General features: G+C 41.1%; 1 protein-coding gene across 7 annotated transcripts in view; it reads right to left on the bottom strand.

Moving 5' to 3' along the window:
- Positions 1 to 14,857, bottom strand: part of FAM107B (family with sequence similarity 107 member B) — a 58,366-nt gene that overhangs the window by 19,237 nt on the left and 24,272 nt on the right. The window lies entirely within an intron of this gene.

The raw sequence follows: 14,857 nt of genomic DNA on the forward strand, positions 1-14,857 counted from the left end.
CCCTTCCTTGCCCAGACCTGTTTTATCCACTCTCAGCTGGCACAGATAAATTTTAGTATGAGACTCTGCACTGCAACTCTGTGGAAAAAGAAACCACTACAAAGGAGGGAAAATAAGACTTGAAGGAAAAAGCAAAATGAGGACACCAGTAAAACTGATGACCAATCTTCCAAAAGTGAGGTAGAGTAAGAAATTTTTCAAAAAGGCTGTTCCACACCCTACTCATGACCTTAAGCAAGAGCACGATGCTCTAATGGTTTAAAAGGATTGAGTGGGTGTCAGAATGTATGGTAGCCAGCACAACCCTCCTGGAAGCTACAAGTGGGCTTAGAACAGCCAAGCCCAATACACATGACTATTAAAATACAACAGTGATCATCAGGCATTCTGCAAACAACACAACATGCCACAGGGCACGGAGAGGAACATCATCTGCTCACTGTTTGATGGGAAGAACGAGAGGTCTGAAACCCAGGAATTTACAGAAAATAAAATGGAGAAAAATGTTGACACTCAGTCACATCTGTCAAATCTGGTGGCTTTTCACTGGTGCTCTTGATGAGCAGCTACAATCAGCAGCTTCTCCTGCAAGCTCATAAATCAGGAAGCTGTGGCAGCAGCCAGAAGGCTGCACATGAAAGGGCAGCGCAGCAGCCTGGCTGCTCGGGCGGAAGGGAGTTGTTCTCTTAAAGAAACAAGAAACAGCATTGAGGGGTTGTTCACACAACTGAGTTGCCTTTGGCTTCTCATCCTCCCTAGAATGAAGGTCCCAGAATGTCAATATCTAAAACAAAAGCAGTCGCACAAACTTAGCATGAACACAAGGGAGATTTCAGCATATAATTTGACAGAACAATTTACTGTGTATGGTGACATGGGACTGTTTCTAGGATGTTTACTGTCAACTTTTTCTTATCTTTTTAAAAAGTCTTGAAAAGGTTCAGGAAGGGAGAAACAGACCACCACTCCCTAATCCCTCCAGAAGGGAACTGTTTAGCAAATTCCAAGTAGTTAGCAAAGAAGAGTAAGGAACTAGAAGGATGACCCCAATGCCTCCACAAATGGATTGTTTGTTGAGCTTGTGAACTGGTGGCAGGAAAGGAATTTCCTACAATTGTTACCTTTCTGCTTGAGAGACCACCTGGAGGGAAGTCTCAGGCTGTCCTTCCTCAGCAGTACTTGTGAAGAGGATGAGCTCGATTTTGTAGGACCCCCCACTCTGCTGCTCACATCCATCTCCAGGGCTTTAAAGAGGGCAGCTCACTTGCTTTATGTCCTACAGAAGTGGAACTGAACTAGACCTAAACTTGAAATGCAAGAACTCTGAATTATGTAATTTGAACAAGAAAAAAGCTCTGAGTAGTTCTAAGAGGCACAACAAGGATCTCCATTAAATGGTTAAAACAAACCACCTGCATCCCAAAAAGTCATACACCAGTTTACACTGGTCTTATAAAGGAAAATAAATTGTGCAAGTGGTCTTAGAACATGCTTCCTTCTTCATGCTCAAAAATAAAGCAAAACCTTAAGGAAGCCAAAAACCAAAGGGTTGCAAAACAAGACTTCAGTAGAGCCAAGAAAGTGGCTGAAAGTCTTTATCATAACATGGCTACAGCTGAGGAACAAAAGCAGCGTGAGGTCACAGCTTGGCTCCTGCTAGTCAAGGTTCACAAAAGCACACAGAGCTTCCAGAGAAGTGAGTGAAGTGAGTCCCATTTATCATTCACAGAAGGCCTGGAAGCCACGTTTATGAAAGAGGCTCCTGCCAGCCCCAAGAGAAGAGGGCTTGGAAAAAGCCTCCTCACAAGCCTCTTATTAACATTATTTCACAGGTGACTCAGCTTACTTCACAACAGGCAGGCTGAAAAGCTCTCCTCTAGCTGGGTTTTACAGCAGCAGCTTAATTAATAGGATGAATACCTATTGATAGGCAATCACAACCTCACTGCCAGCTGCACCTCTTCATGCCTGAAGCCAGTCCTGCTCTTTGTTCTGCTGCTGAAAACACAACTTGGAGGGCTCTGAGCACCTGCTGGGCCTGCAAGCAAAGAGGGGAAACTTTTAGGCAAGCGAACTTTTTATGTTGGCAATAAACCGCATGTTAAAACTCCTTAGAAATGTCACCATGCAGTGTTCTCAGCAGAATATCATCTCACTGTCTCAGACATTTGTAGAAGAAATGAAGAAATGGCAAGAGGTGTTTCTGTCATCCTTTTCCTGATTTCTTTTGATAACTAAATGGGCTATTAAAAAACAAAACAACAAAAAAAACACAGAGAAAAATTTTAATTAAAATTCCAATGAGCCCAATATGACATCTAAGACTTTTAAAAAAGCACATTGTTTTCCAAGCAGGAGCATTCCAACAAATAGTCACAGGTGAGTAGTCAGCACTCCAGGTGGAAACATTGTGCCATGTCACATTGTTCAACCACTGCCTCTCGTGCTTCCTATCACTAAATTAATTACTACTTTTCTCTATGATTGCCGAACCTACAAAGATGTTATGGACTTACTAGAGGAACTTTCTTTATGACTAAAGTTGAAAGATAAATTGATATTTATATAGGCATCTCATGCATTGCTAATTCCTGGGCTTGCACCTCACTGATGGAAAGGTGATCTGCAAATGTGAGCACTGTTTCTTAAAAAATAAAAGGCAGTAGAAGCCCCTTTACTGTAAAATCTCGATGTTTTACTAGTCCCATAAACCTGAGCAAACCAGACCAAGCTGCCACAACGCTTTCCAATATTTTAACGCAAGTTGCTCAAGTTCCTACATACACCACAGTTGTCTCATCTTACAATCACTTTCTCAACCTGCTTGCTTACCAAGCAGTGGAGAACTCCAGGCTGCAAAGTAGAATATTAACATCTGCTTCTTTTTTTTTTAATTAGACAAACATATTTTGCCACGACTCACTGAGGAATTGTATTTTAAAACTGCAAAAAAATTACTGAACGAGGGGACTTCGTCAAAATTTGAAGTAGCGCTGTTCATTATAACAGGCTTGGTCACATCAGAGACTCGGTCAGTAGGAAAGCTGCCCCACAATTACAGTGAGGAACTGAGCCATGACAGAAGAGAGAGGCTCTATTCTCAGCTTTACCAAAAACTGGATTTGTGATGCTAAGCAAGTTGCTGAGCCTTAAATTACTCTGGAACAAGCTGTGGTTGTCAGTGCAAGACAACATTTTGGATACCGAATGGAGAGAGAGCAAGACAGGCTTTTTTGGATGAGCAAATCAATAAGAAACATCATCAATTACAACAACACTATGCTTTGTTCTATTATAGGCAGCATTTTGTCAGACATTTTGGAGCCATTTCAAGTTAACCACTCTTTTTTTTTTAGGATTGAACAAAGGCTTGCTTTAGAATCAAGAGGCAAAATCCAAACAGGTTATATGCCGAAAGAAGTTTAGAAAATTAAATTGATGGTGTTTAAAATAAAGAACAAAGTTACAGATTAAGAGATACACAGAATAAAATTTAGAAAGATGTTACAGAGTTAATAACACAGAGGCTGTGCACTTCTTCTTGCTGCAAAACAAACGCCAGGGATTTAGAAGTCTCATGCCTAAAGGATTGACGCTATTTTCACCCCAAGCCTATTTTTATGAATTTCTTCCTTCCCAAGCTATTACCAAAGTCCCCAGTGATTTTTTTTTATTTGTCTGTGGATTTATCATCTCAATGACAAAAAGAGACACATTAAACACATGCTTTTTTTAAGCTGCACGAGTAAATATGTTCTCAGAAATGACTCCAAGACAAAAATCCACACTGAAAAGCTGGAATGAGAGCTGGGAGCCTGAGGGCTTTCCTATCCCACTGGTGAATACAGCACGTTCTTTTTGAGCATGTTCATAATAAGACAGAGACCCATTTGTCAAAATCTGTCCTCTTTAAAACAGCATGTATTCCTCAACAGCCTCAGTGCTCAGCAGGGTGCAAATACTGCACCTTCACCACTTCCCTAGCGTGAGTTCAACACGTACATTAGTGTTTAAGATTGAAGCAAATGTTTGCTATAATTATGTCCCATTTCATCTAAGAATGTTAATAGTCATGTGAATGTTAACAAACCAGCCATAACATTTATTATATCATCGAGATATGTGATGCTAAACACAAGATTCTGACCTGATACAATGAACCCAGCAGCCTGCCTGTGCAGAGGATGTGGTCCCACTGATCCCCACAAAAGATCAGAAAAGCTGCAGAACAGAACAGAAGAGAAGCACAACAAAGGCAGCAACAGGATTCACTTCCAGCTTAGAAAGGCATTCATTTATGCAAGCTAGGATATCAAAAGTAATCCAGGAGCCTTTCCCTGAACAGATTTGTCATTAATACTTCTTGTTTTCTTGCCTGCACCTTTCCAGCACTGCTGAGAGCAGCAACACCACAGGTACCAATGGCAGCCCACTGCAACTGGCAAATGAACATGGGCTGAGCACAGTGTCTGCTCATCCAGATGTGCATCTTAAGGATCTTTCCAGCAGACAACAGTCTGCTCCAGCCAGTCCCAGCTCCTCATACTAGAGAAGCTCTAGAGCAGCTCATGTTGTACCTGAACGAGCAGACAGCCCTGCAAGGAAGCAAAACCCTCAGAAGAGAGAGGCACAGGCAGCTGGGATTGCAGCTTCTGTGCAATGTACTTGTGAAAATCAGCACAGGGATGTGTCTGTACCAGTATCAAGCAAAGTTACTCCAGAGTGGGAACAGCTCTACCAGCAAAAACACAATTGGCCAGTGCAGAGACTCAGATCCCTTGAACCCTATAGAACAACTTGTATGAAAAGATTAGAATCCCAGTAACTCTGAAATGACAAAATATTAATCCTATTCAAGTTTCATTAGACCCCATGTTATACATTTATTTTACAAATGGCAACTGGAAAAATTAGAGCCAGCTCACTGTTGATACATACTTGAGGGAGTCACTATGCTCTGTAAGTCTACACAGATGGCTGAATCATTATCCCCACTTTATACACTCCATCTTCCTGGAAGCCAAAGGCCTTTGGGACTTACAAATAGTAAGTAGAATTTTGCAAATTTTACTGACTGGGCTCAGCCAACATTGTGTCCTTACAGGGAGACACTGTCAGCTCATCTTTCACACAAAGGTAACATCCTTCTCACATTTTAAGTAACTGTTCAGTTAATTTCCCTGATAAAAAAGATGTTGGTTGCCACCTTTATCCCCAAACCTGACCTTGCCAGCACTGCTAACCTGTTTGCTGCAAACTGGGCTGCATGAGATACAGTATTATGTACCTTTGAGCAGGGTGACTGCCACCTGAGAGCCCACCAGCAGGGCACTATCTCATATGTAGCTAAGCCATCAACCCCATAATTTTGGCTGAAACATCCTCTTTTCAAGAGCTATTTCCCTCTTACCAACACACTTAATTACACATACACCTCAGGGCCTGGTGGAATAAACAGCAAGTCTTTGTGGCTGGGCAGGGGTGCAGGTTTTGATAAGTCTATGTCTACAAATTAATTCTGATCTGCATCCTACTGTGCTCAGTGCTTTTCTATGGCTTCCATTCAACATAAACATTAACAACCATTGAAAACACAGTGCTTCCAGGAAAACAATGTTTAGTTAAATTCACACAGTGATAAAAAATTACAATAAGAACATTAAAAGTTTGAAATCAATGGAAAAACTTTCCCACACAGTAACAGCAGCTTTACTAAAATGCATGCCAGCAAATGTGCCTGTGCACTCTCAGAAGTACTACTCTCACTAGTAGGGAGGTAACAAATTTGTAATTTTATAGTAGAGCCAAGATGGGTAAGTTTGTAAAGGCTACATCACAGACTCTTTATTAGGAAGAGATCTATGATGATTTCAAATATTTTTATCCCATCTAGGGTTTTTTTTCTATTGCTAGAAAGTGCTAACATCCATTTAGTAGAAAACATTTGAACATGTCTTTTAAATATCCCTTTCTAAAAATCTCCCATGGGACAGCTTCATTACTTCAACAAGTGACTCGAGAAGCAGGAGGAGACAGTATGTTGAGTGAGGTAGACACAGGAGGCCAAGGCAACAAGAATTTCATCCAATTCCTCATACCTCATTCTACCCTTCCTTAATCAAATGAATCAGCGTTGTTCAGCTGCAACTACTGACTCTAAATCTTACCCAAATAACTCAGCTAAAAACTAAAGACATCCACCACTTGTCACTCGCTTGCTTAAAGACCTTTTATGCATCCCACTCTAACCTTTATTTATACCATTATGATTATTTGGAAAGCAAGCTCCTTATAGCATTAGCATGGTTATCCAGAGGGCAAATCAAAGCAGCTATGTTCAGCACTAAAGTCAAATATCATCACTCTCAAGCAGCTTCCAGACCCTCTCACCTTCCACCACTGAGGTTATGAGAACTCCAGAGAATCCAGATTCCCAAATGACTTTTTTAAAGCAATGGGCAATGTTCCTTCAAAAATCAAACTAGTTAGAAGCTGCAGCTCAAATTTCATAAACTACAGCAGTACTGAACAAATCCAACCTGCCACTGCTTTTTACACTATCTCCAGCACGCCCGTTACGTCCAGATTCACATACAGTATGATGTAAACCCAGGGAAAATACTCAGTTTAATCATTTCCTGTATTATTCACCACATTGTGTGCAATACCTTGTGGATTAATTATCCAGATAACAAAATGACTGTAAGTGCCTTTAATGCTGTCGGTCTGAAGTAGTGACCTTAACAGTGAGAGCAATGTGCTCCTGTGATCTACAGCATGAGAGCTGAACTGAAGAAAAACCCCCCACTACCTGCTACACAAGAGTGATAAAAGACCCTTCCTCCCTGTACAGGAAGGTGAGTAAACCATTAAGCAATTGTGGAAAGTCCCAAAGATTGGAAAAATCAAAGAGAGAAAAGGGCTTTTACACCTAGAAGCCAAACTGTTTAAAGGAATGGAGAGTCACCAGGAAAGAAATTTTTTATGATGAAGGTGGTGAGACCCTGGCACAGGTTGTCCACAGAAGCTCTGGATGTTCCATCACTGAAGTGTTCAAAGTCAGATTGGATGGAGTTTTGAGAAACACAATCAAGTGAAAGATGTCCCTACCCATTGCAGGGGAGTTGGACTAGATGAACTTCAAAGGTCTCTTCCAACTCAAAGCCTTCCATGACTCTCTGAGTGATACATTTATATGAGGAGGGGATAAACACATTTTTGGGGTGCTTGTGCATAGAAGCAGTCGAACAGTGAGATAGATGCTGCTCCTCTCCTGGAGCCAGGACATCCACAGAGGTGAAGGAAGCCCTTGAGCAGAATTACTGCTCTCCCCAGCCACAGATATGGCCACATACCACTACCCATAACACAGCTGGAAACATCTCACTTCCATGTGTCCATGTTCAAACAAATTTCTGTTTGAAAGCAATCTAAACCACACAACTAGAAATACCCTTAGAAATGTTTCTGTTATTTCCAGGCCACCAAACACAAGTAGCACTCACTAGTTTACTACTCTGGTTTCCAATTTAAGAAATGTCTTTAATGGAAGCACTTTCTTGAACACATACCAAATGCCACTGAACATAATTGTGCCTAAACTGCACCTCCTAGAGAGCTCCACTTTAAAATCAACTCTGAGCATGTTGTAACCTAAAAAGGGAAGAGAGGAGGGAATAAAAAAAAACAAAGAGGAAAAGAGGAAGATACTTTCTTTGTGGCTTTTTTGTTTCTCCGAACACAGGAAAAAACAGGTGTTGGTATAAGCAGAAAGGAAGACATCTCACAGATTCAAAACCAAGTGCTATCAGCAAAAATAGTAAATTATTGAGGCAGAAAGAGAGAGGAAGATGCAAAACTGCTTAACATTTCAAGAAGGTCTGAAGCTTTTCACTCAGTGTTGTAGCTGGGGAGAACAGACATACACTTTGAGTATCATAAAGAGGTTAGCACTAGAAGGGACCTCAAAAGATCATCTAGTTCCACCACCCCTGCCATGGGCAGGGACACCTTCCACTAGGCTAGGTTGTTCAAAACCCTGTTTAGCCTGATTTTGAACACTTCCAGGGATGGCAAGAGACACCACTTCTCTGGGCAACTTATTCCAGCAATTCACCACCCTCCACAGTAAAGAATTTCTTCCTAATACTTCATCTAAACCTGCCCTCCTTCAGTCTAAAGCCATTCCACCTTGTCCAGTGTCCCTCTCCAGCTCTCTTGTAGCCACTCCAGGTACTGGAAGGGGCTCTAAGGTGTCCCCAGAGCCTTCCCTTCTCCAGGATAACAGCCCCCAGTCTCTATAAGCTGTCTCCACAGCAGAGGTGCTCCAGCCCTTTGAGCATCTTTGGGCCTCTGGGTTCACTCCAACAGGTTCCTAGTTCTTCTTACCTTGTGGGCCCCAAAGCCCACAAAGCAGGGGTACAGTTGGACTAGCAACTCAGTAACAACAGCCAAATAAATTAAATGCTGCATCTGTTGTAACAATTAAATTAACAAAGTACTGATAGAACCATGCGTTTTTCCCCCTTGTGTACCATGCCCTGGGTAAAGATGTTCTGTAGCTGTATATATTTCCTGTGTTATAAATTAATACAAGCCAAATTTACCCTTCCTGCAGTGCTATTAAAAATCAAAGGCAATTACTCCAGGGATAAATGTGGCCCAGTAATGTTTTTTCAACAAAAATGAGTTTCAGAATAAATTCTACTAAAATAAATCTGTGTGGAAGTACTTGAAATATTTTCATTTGTGTTTCCAGAGCACTTGTTTAAAAATAAATTGGAACAGAGAGTTCCCAGTATTAAATAGATGGAAAATGTCAAGACAGTGTTTCAGAATACTTTATTTTCAGGTGATCAACCTGCTAGTCTTACTGTCTGGTTCTGTGGGGGGTAGTTTTGTTGTGGTTGATATTTCAATTTTTTTGTTTGTTTTCTGTGTGGGCTTTTTGGGGGTGGGCAGGTATTGTGGGTTTTTTTGTTTGGTTTGGGGGTTTATTTTGTATTAGGTATATATTTTATATTAAGTATTTGCAGTCCTTAATAAAGGCCACCTTATATATGCAACTCAGGTTGTGTACCATGAATTAAGGAGCTCAGAAATTAGGTGTACATAGAAAATCAGACCCATGAATTCAAGATTTCAAATTTTTACATTGAGATTACACAATCAGTCAAAATACAACTACAAACAGCATCAGGTTAGACTCTCAGCTGGCGTGAGTTGGAGCCAGTCTAGTAAAATCAATTTATCTTCCTCAGCTTACCTGACTCCTCAGGGAATGTAAGCAATATTAATACTGCAGCTCTCCACAAAGTCACACATGCAGAAGTGCTGGCAAGAGCAACGGCCTGGAGAACCTCACACGATGCACCTGTAACAATGCAGCTCCCACAGAACACTGCATCAACTACACACTGATGGAGACAGCCATAAAACACACACAAATTGCTGAAAGCAATCTATCTACAGCAATTTGCCAGTAATCACCGTAATCACATTTTTGTTGAAACATGGAAAATTGGGCTGGAAGGAACTTCAAGAGGCCCCTCATCCCTTCCCTGCCCCAGGGCAAGCTGTAGCACAACTACACACCCCTGAAGTCTTCTCCTGCCAAAAATGTTTTTGAGACAAAATTTTTCATTTGTGATCTTAATCCAAAACAAGATGTGACTTAAACCCAGTTGTTCATCTGATTTTAAGCCCCAGGCATTGACATTTAATGCTAATGAATATACAGAACATCTGGCTGGTTAAGATCCGATGTGAGCAGAGCTGAGCCTTCCCCAACATGGGGACAGCAGAAGATATAAACATGTAGATTAACAATTTCTTTAGAAACAGGAGTCAAACATAGCAGAAATTTAAAAATCTGTTCAACAGATTTTTAAAAATTTCCATTGCAGGAAATATTTTTAGCATTTCTGGAGGAGTCCACGAAGTTCATGAGAAAACCTGCAATGCTCTCACTGAGGCCATCATCTCCACACCAGGCACTGAAAGGAGAAGCTATTCCCACTGCCATACAGAAGAGGCCACTCTGTTCCAAGAGAGGTCTTCTCTCCTGCCTTGCACTGACCAAGTCTGGTTTTTAACCTGCCCACCTTTTACAAGCTTGTCATAAAATCCCCTTACAGTGGCAGAGGGGGATGTACCCCCGTTTTCCCACCAGAAAGTCACAGGCCCAGGAGAGAGTCCCGTGGAGCAGAGAACTCGTGGCTCCTCTGTCTTCCAAACCTCATGGGCCACAAATTCAGAGATAAAGAGTCTGTGGAGTGAAGGGGAGGCTGGCAGGGAAAGCCATTCAATAAGCCATTTTGCAAAAATAGTACTTGGATGGCTCTCAGGAGCACAGAAGAATTCAGGACTAACAGCTACTGATGACACTTCAGTGGTAAGGTAAAGGGAGAAGGGTCTGAGCATCAGATCCAAGTCTTAAAGTTTTGAATTATTAAAGCAAGACCTCAATTCTTGTAACAAGGCACTGCAGCTTATTTAAAGAAAATAACACACTAATAAGAACATTTATTTCCTTCCTCATCTTTCAGGCATGGAATCACTTGGATCTGTTTGGAAGTGTTTCCACTGCTTCTGCCAGTCCTGAAAACAATCAAGTGCTCATGTTGAGAGGCAACCCAGTTTTCTCATTGTGATTCTAAACCAAAATATATATTGCTTCTATTTTTTCCCCTATATATTTTTTTTCATGCAATTATTTAAACAACTCCCCAGTCCCCTGGGACTCAGTTTATGGCAATAATTGAGCGGCCTTTTTTCTTCTCAGATGCTCTGTTTTTCAGGGCAAGATTCCTTTTTGTGTGTATGATCCTTTTCAATTATGCAAAAGCCAAGGCAAAAGTGCAATAAAAAATGCAGTGACTATGTTACTTATTTTTATACTCTGACATTTTAATTTCATGTCATTAATGAGTCTAATCAATCTCTCTTGCATTACACACATATCACATTCCGAACTAGTAGCAATTAGAACTAGATAGCCATTTGCTTTCTCCCAGAATTGTAGAAAATTCATGCCACTTGTCACAAAAAAAGTTCAGACTACAAAGAGCAACACACAAAACACTAAGTATTTTAATTTAACACCATTCTTCATGCAGTCCTCAAATCAAAAGCAACAGTGTTGAATTCTATTATTAGTCTCCTGCTCGGATCACCACTTTGAATAAAGGCATTAATGACATGGAGACCTGCAAAGCATTTTCTTAGAAACCAGAGAATCACTAAATTAAGCAATTTGGATGTTAGCATTACAAATCCCCAGTAAATTGCGTATTCACCAAGAAAAGGTGAAAGTATTGAACAAGAAGTGTCTGTAGTGGCTCTTTCACTTTCTGTACAAGTGACAGGCAGGGCATCTCCCTTGACTCGTAACAGACATTGTACCCACTATGGTCAGGAGCTGCACTGGCAGATTTCCATCCCAGAGCACAGATTCTCACAGCTGCCCATGCACAGGACTTTCTCTCTCCCAACACACTTGTCCTTGTTTCTGGAAAGGCGACAAGCACAGTTGTCCCAGTTAAGCCGGAGGTGTCCTTCATGCCCTCCCAAAGACCCAACCAGCCCCACTTTGGCAGCTGCTATAAAAACAACTGCTTGCCATGTACAAGGAGCATCCAGTTGCTGCAACAGCCAGCTCTGACCCAGCTGATGGAAAGGAGAAATGGCAATGTGTCCTTATATTGATTACAGAAGTCTGCCTTTAATTCCATTTCAGAGCTTGTCCCTATCTACTGGGTTTATTTGGTGCATCAGCCACTTATTCCTTAAAAAGTTCAAATGCATGGAAAAAAAGCATGTAGAAGGTGGAGTAACACTGATGTCTTCAATATCTGTATAACTAGAAGTGGCTGTAAAACAGAGTCAGAAGTCATGGCCCTGTACCATTCCCATTGTTGCCTGTTGCTCTTCCATGTGCTGTAGCATACAGACTGTGACAATGGCAAAGATGGACATAGAACACTGAAGACTCTGTGATTCAGTCTCAGCTCTCAGCCACCTACACAGATGTCACAACCATTTCATAAAAACAGCTGCCTGTTCTACATCTGTGTTAATGGGGAGAGAAAAAAGCCAAGTCTCACAGAAGCGCAGAGCTCAGACAACAATAAACCAGGTCACTGATCAGAGAAACTCTCCAGGCATATTCAGTGTGAAAGACAGCATGAATGTTGTTCCCTCTCAAGGTAACCACAGACAGACAGTGATGCCTCCTGCAGAACTGGCTCACAAAAAGCAAGTGACTATGTGGATTCAGGACTTTTGCATACAAAGCCATTTAAACTGAATCCCATGGAGTGTAGGCAGGGGTGGGTGTATAAGAGCTGCACAACTGTTAGCTGCCACATTACCTGAATCTTGGATAAAATGCCCATGGCCAGCCATCCCTGACATATCCAAGGCTGAGTTGGGAAAGTCTAACAGCTCACCAGCTGCTACTAAAACCTATTCTCCATGAGAGGTTAAGAAAATACCAGGTGATTTCTTCTTATTAGGTCCCAATTTACCATTGAAGAAAGCAACAAGGACCCAAGGAGTCTCCTTTATTCCAGAGATCCCTTAAGGCCCTCTATCCCTCTGTCCAAGAGGGATGGAGAGCATTCAGTAGTGAGCAATTAACTTCACAGTCACCAAAATGTGAAGTTTCATTTAGCACTTGAAATTTTTTATGCCTTTCTAAATTCTTTACATAATCTATGCATTAGCAAGTATGGGTTATAGTTTTTTGCTTTCATAAAGTATACTAACTATAAAACCAATAGTTAAGACTGAAATAAAAAAAATGCAGATTTTGAATACTGATGGTTATGCCTCAAGCATATTTGTATTATTTTCCAAGTGCTGAGTAGATCAAAACCCAGGGAAAAATACATACTGTAGGCCAGATCTTTCAGCAGGTGTATGGTCTGGACAACTCTTCGTATATAATTACACTGCCAAATACTTGATGAAAATAATTGAGTGGATGTCAGCATATGCTTCTTGTAAAACAGACAAGAGGACCTTTGTCAGACAAGAATTAAATTAAGATTCACTATAGGAACTGTATCATACAGTTTAAAAGAAAACCACAAACACATGTGCAGGCCTGAATATGAGGCTAAAAAACTTGAGAAGAAATGTCAGCTGAGGTCTGTTCCTTGCACAGAAGGAGACTGAACAGCAAGGGATACTATTATCCATTGCATCCAGTGAGCTGGCAGGCTTGTTGCTCAAAAGCAGCTGCTGGAATATTTAGCTTGAAAGGCAGACTGTTCCTTGCATTTTCTCTGGTGTGGCTTTCAGCTGCACAGCAGTGCCAAATGGCATCGTGCTTCCTGCAGGACCTCTGGGCTGGGTACAAGCTGCACATGGTTTATAGGGCACCCTGAACAGGAGACCACAGCACTGCACCGATGCCAGAGGGGCCTGGAAGCTGCTGTGGAATTTCTGAGGATGTTGGCTCAGTACATCCAGATCAGCAGGGTGGTTGACAAGATCCATTCTCAGTGATGGCTATTTTGTCACAGAGAAAGACAAAGAAGGAAGGGAGCAGTGAGAGACAACAAAGGACTCCTACACTGAGAGATGCACACAATATTGGTCCATGTTTGTCAGAGCTGGGTATGACAGATAATAACTCCAACAGCCTGCATTAAACAGATACTGGGTGTGCAGTGTACACATCTGCCAGTTTTCCTGCTAGGTACTGAAAAGCAGCATCCATCTAATCACTCACCAGCAGTAATTCCCTTTCCTGCTTCAATCTTACATACTGTCACCCAGTCTCAGAGACTTAAAATACATTCATTAACAATATCTTACTTTTGTGTTGGAACAGTGGAACAAATAACTGATAAATTGAAACTAAGAAAAAGGGGAACAATTCTGAGTTCACAAACTGAAAATGATTTGCAAAGCAGTAATTCAGCTTAGTGTGCAATTTTACACACATGCAGAGACACAGGTTTTCCACATATTAAAATAATGCTACTAATTAAATGTTACAAATGCACAAAATGCGTGCTCAGTTCTCCTTTGAAAAGCCTACCACGCAAGTAGACACCTATTAAATACAGAGACAACTGTAGTCAGACGCAATATGGCAATTTCATTCTAACACAAATCTTGCTGGCACAGAGGATGAAGTTACATATTTTCTAGAAGAGCTTCCAGACTTTTCCTGGTGTGAATATTTAATGTTGTGAGAGAAGCAAGAGGATTTTGTATTTAGAAGTTACTCCATTAAAAGCACTCTGTTATCTTTAGTGTTTTGCTTTAAATTATGAATAATCAACTTGTAAGATTGCTCACAAAATCTCCAACCCCTGAAGAAGCAAATAAGAATTCAATCAGAAAAGCTGAGGGCAAACGGGATTACTAATCTGACTTGCAAGGGAGAATTGCCTGTTAAAAAAAGGCAGAATCATGTTTCCATGTGGAAAATGTTATTGTAACTAAATATAACAACCCAAAGTTTCCCCCTCTATTTTATTTCCAATAATAACACACACTCATCTCTGCTTGTTCCATTAGATAACACTGGGTAGCAGAACCAGTCATGTTCTTTTTCAAAATCCCCTGGGATCTGAGCCTTCCTTCCCAGATTCCCCCAGAAGGGAGCAGCAATGCCAGGACCACAGGGGAATAGGCAGGCATGTGCCAGAGAAAGAGGAATAGGAAATATCTGCATGTGGCTTTCACACCCATCTTCAGTACAGGCCTCAAAATATCCACAAAATAGCCAAAATTCCCATACAAATCTGAATGAGAGAGGAGAGCGGGAAAGACTCAAGTATCAGGATGTTCCAGTTTGGAAATGTCATTGAGAATGATAAATTTGAACTAATTAAATGGG

Source organism: Taeniopygia guttata, chromosome 1A, assembly GCF_048771995.1.
Source record: "Taeniopygia guttata chromosome 1A, bTaeGut7.mat, whole genome shotgun sequence".
NCBI classification, from domain to species: domain Eukaryota; kingdom Metazoa; phylum Chordata; class Aves; order Passeriformes; family Estrildidae; genus Taeniopygia; species Taeniopygia guttata.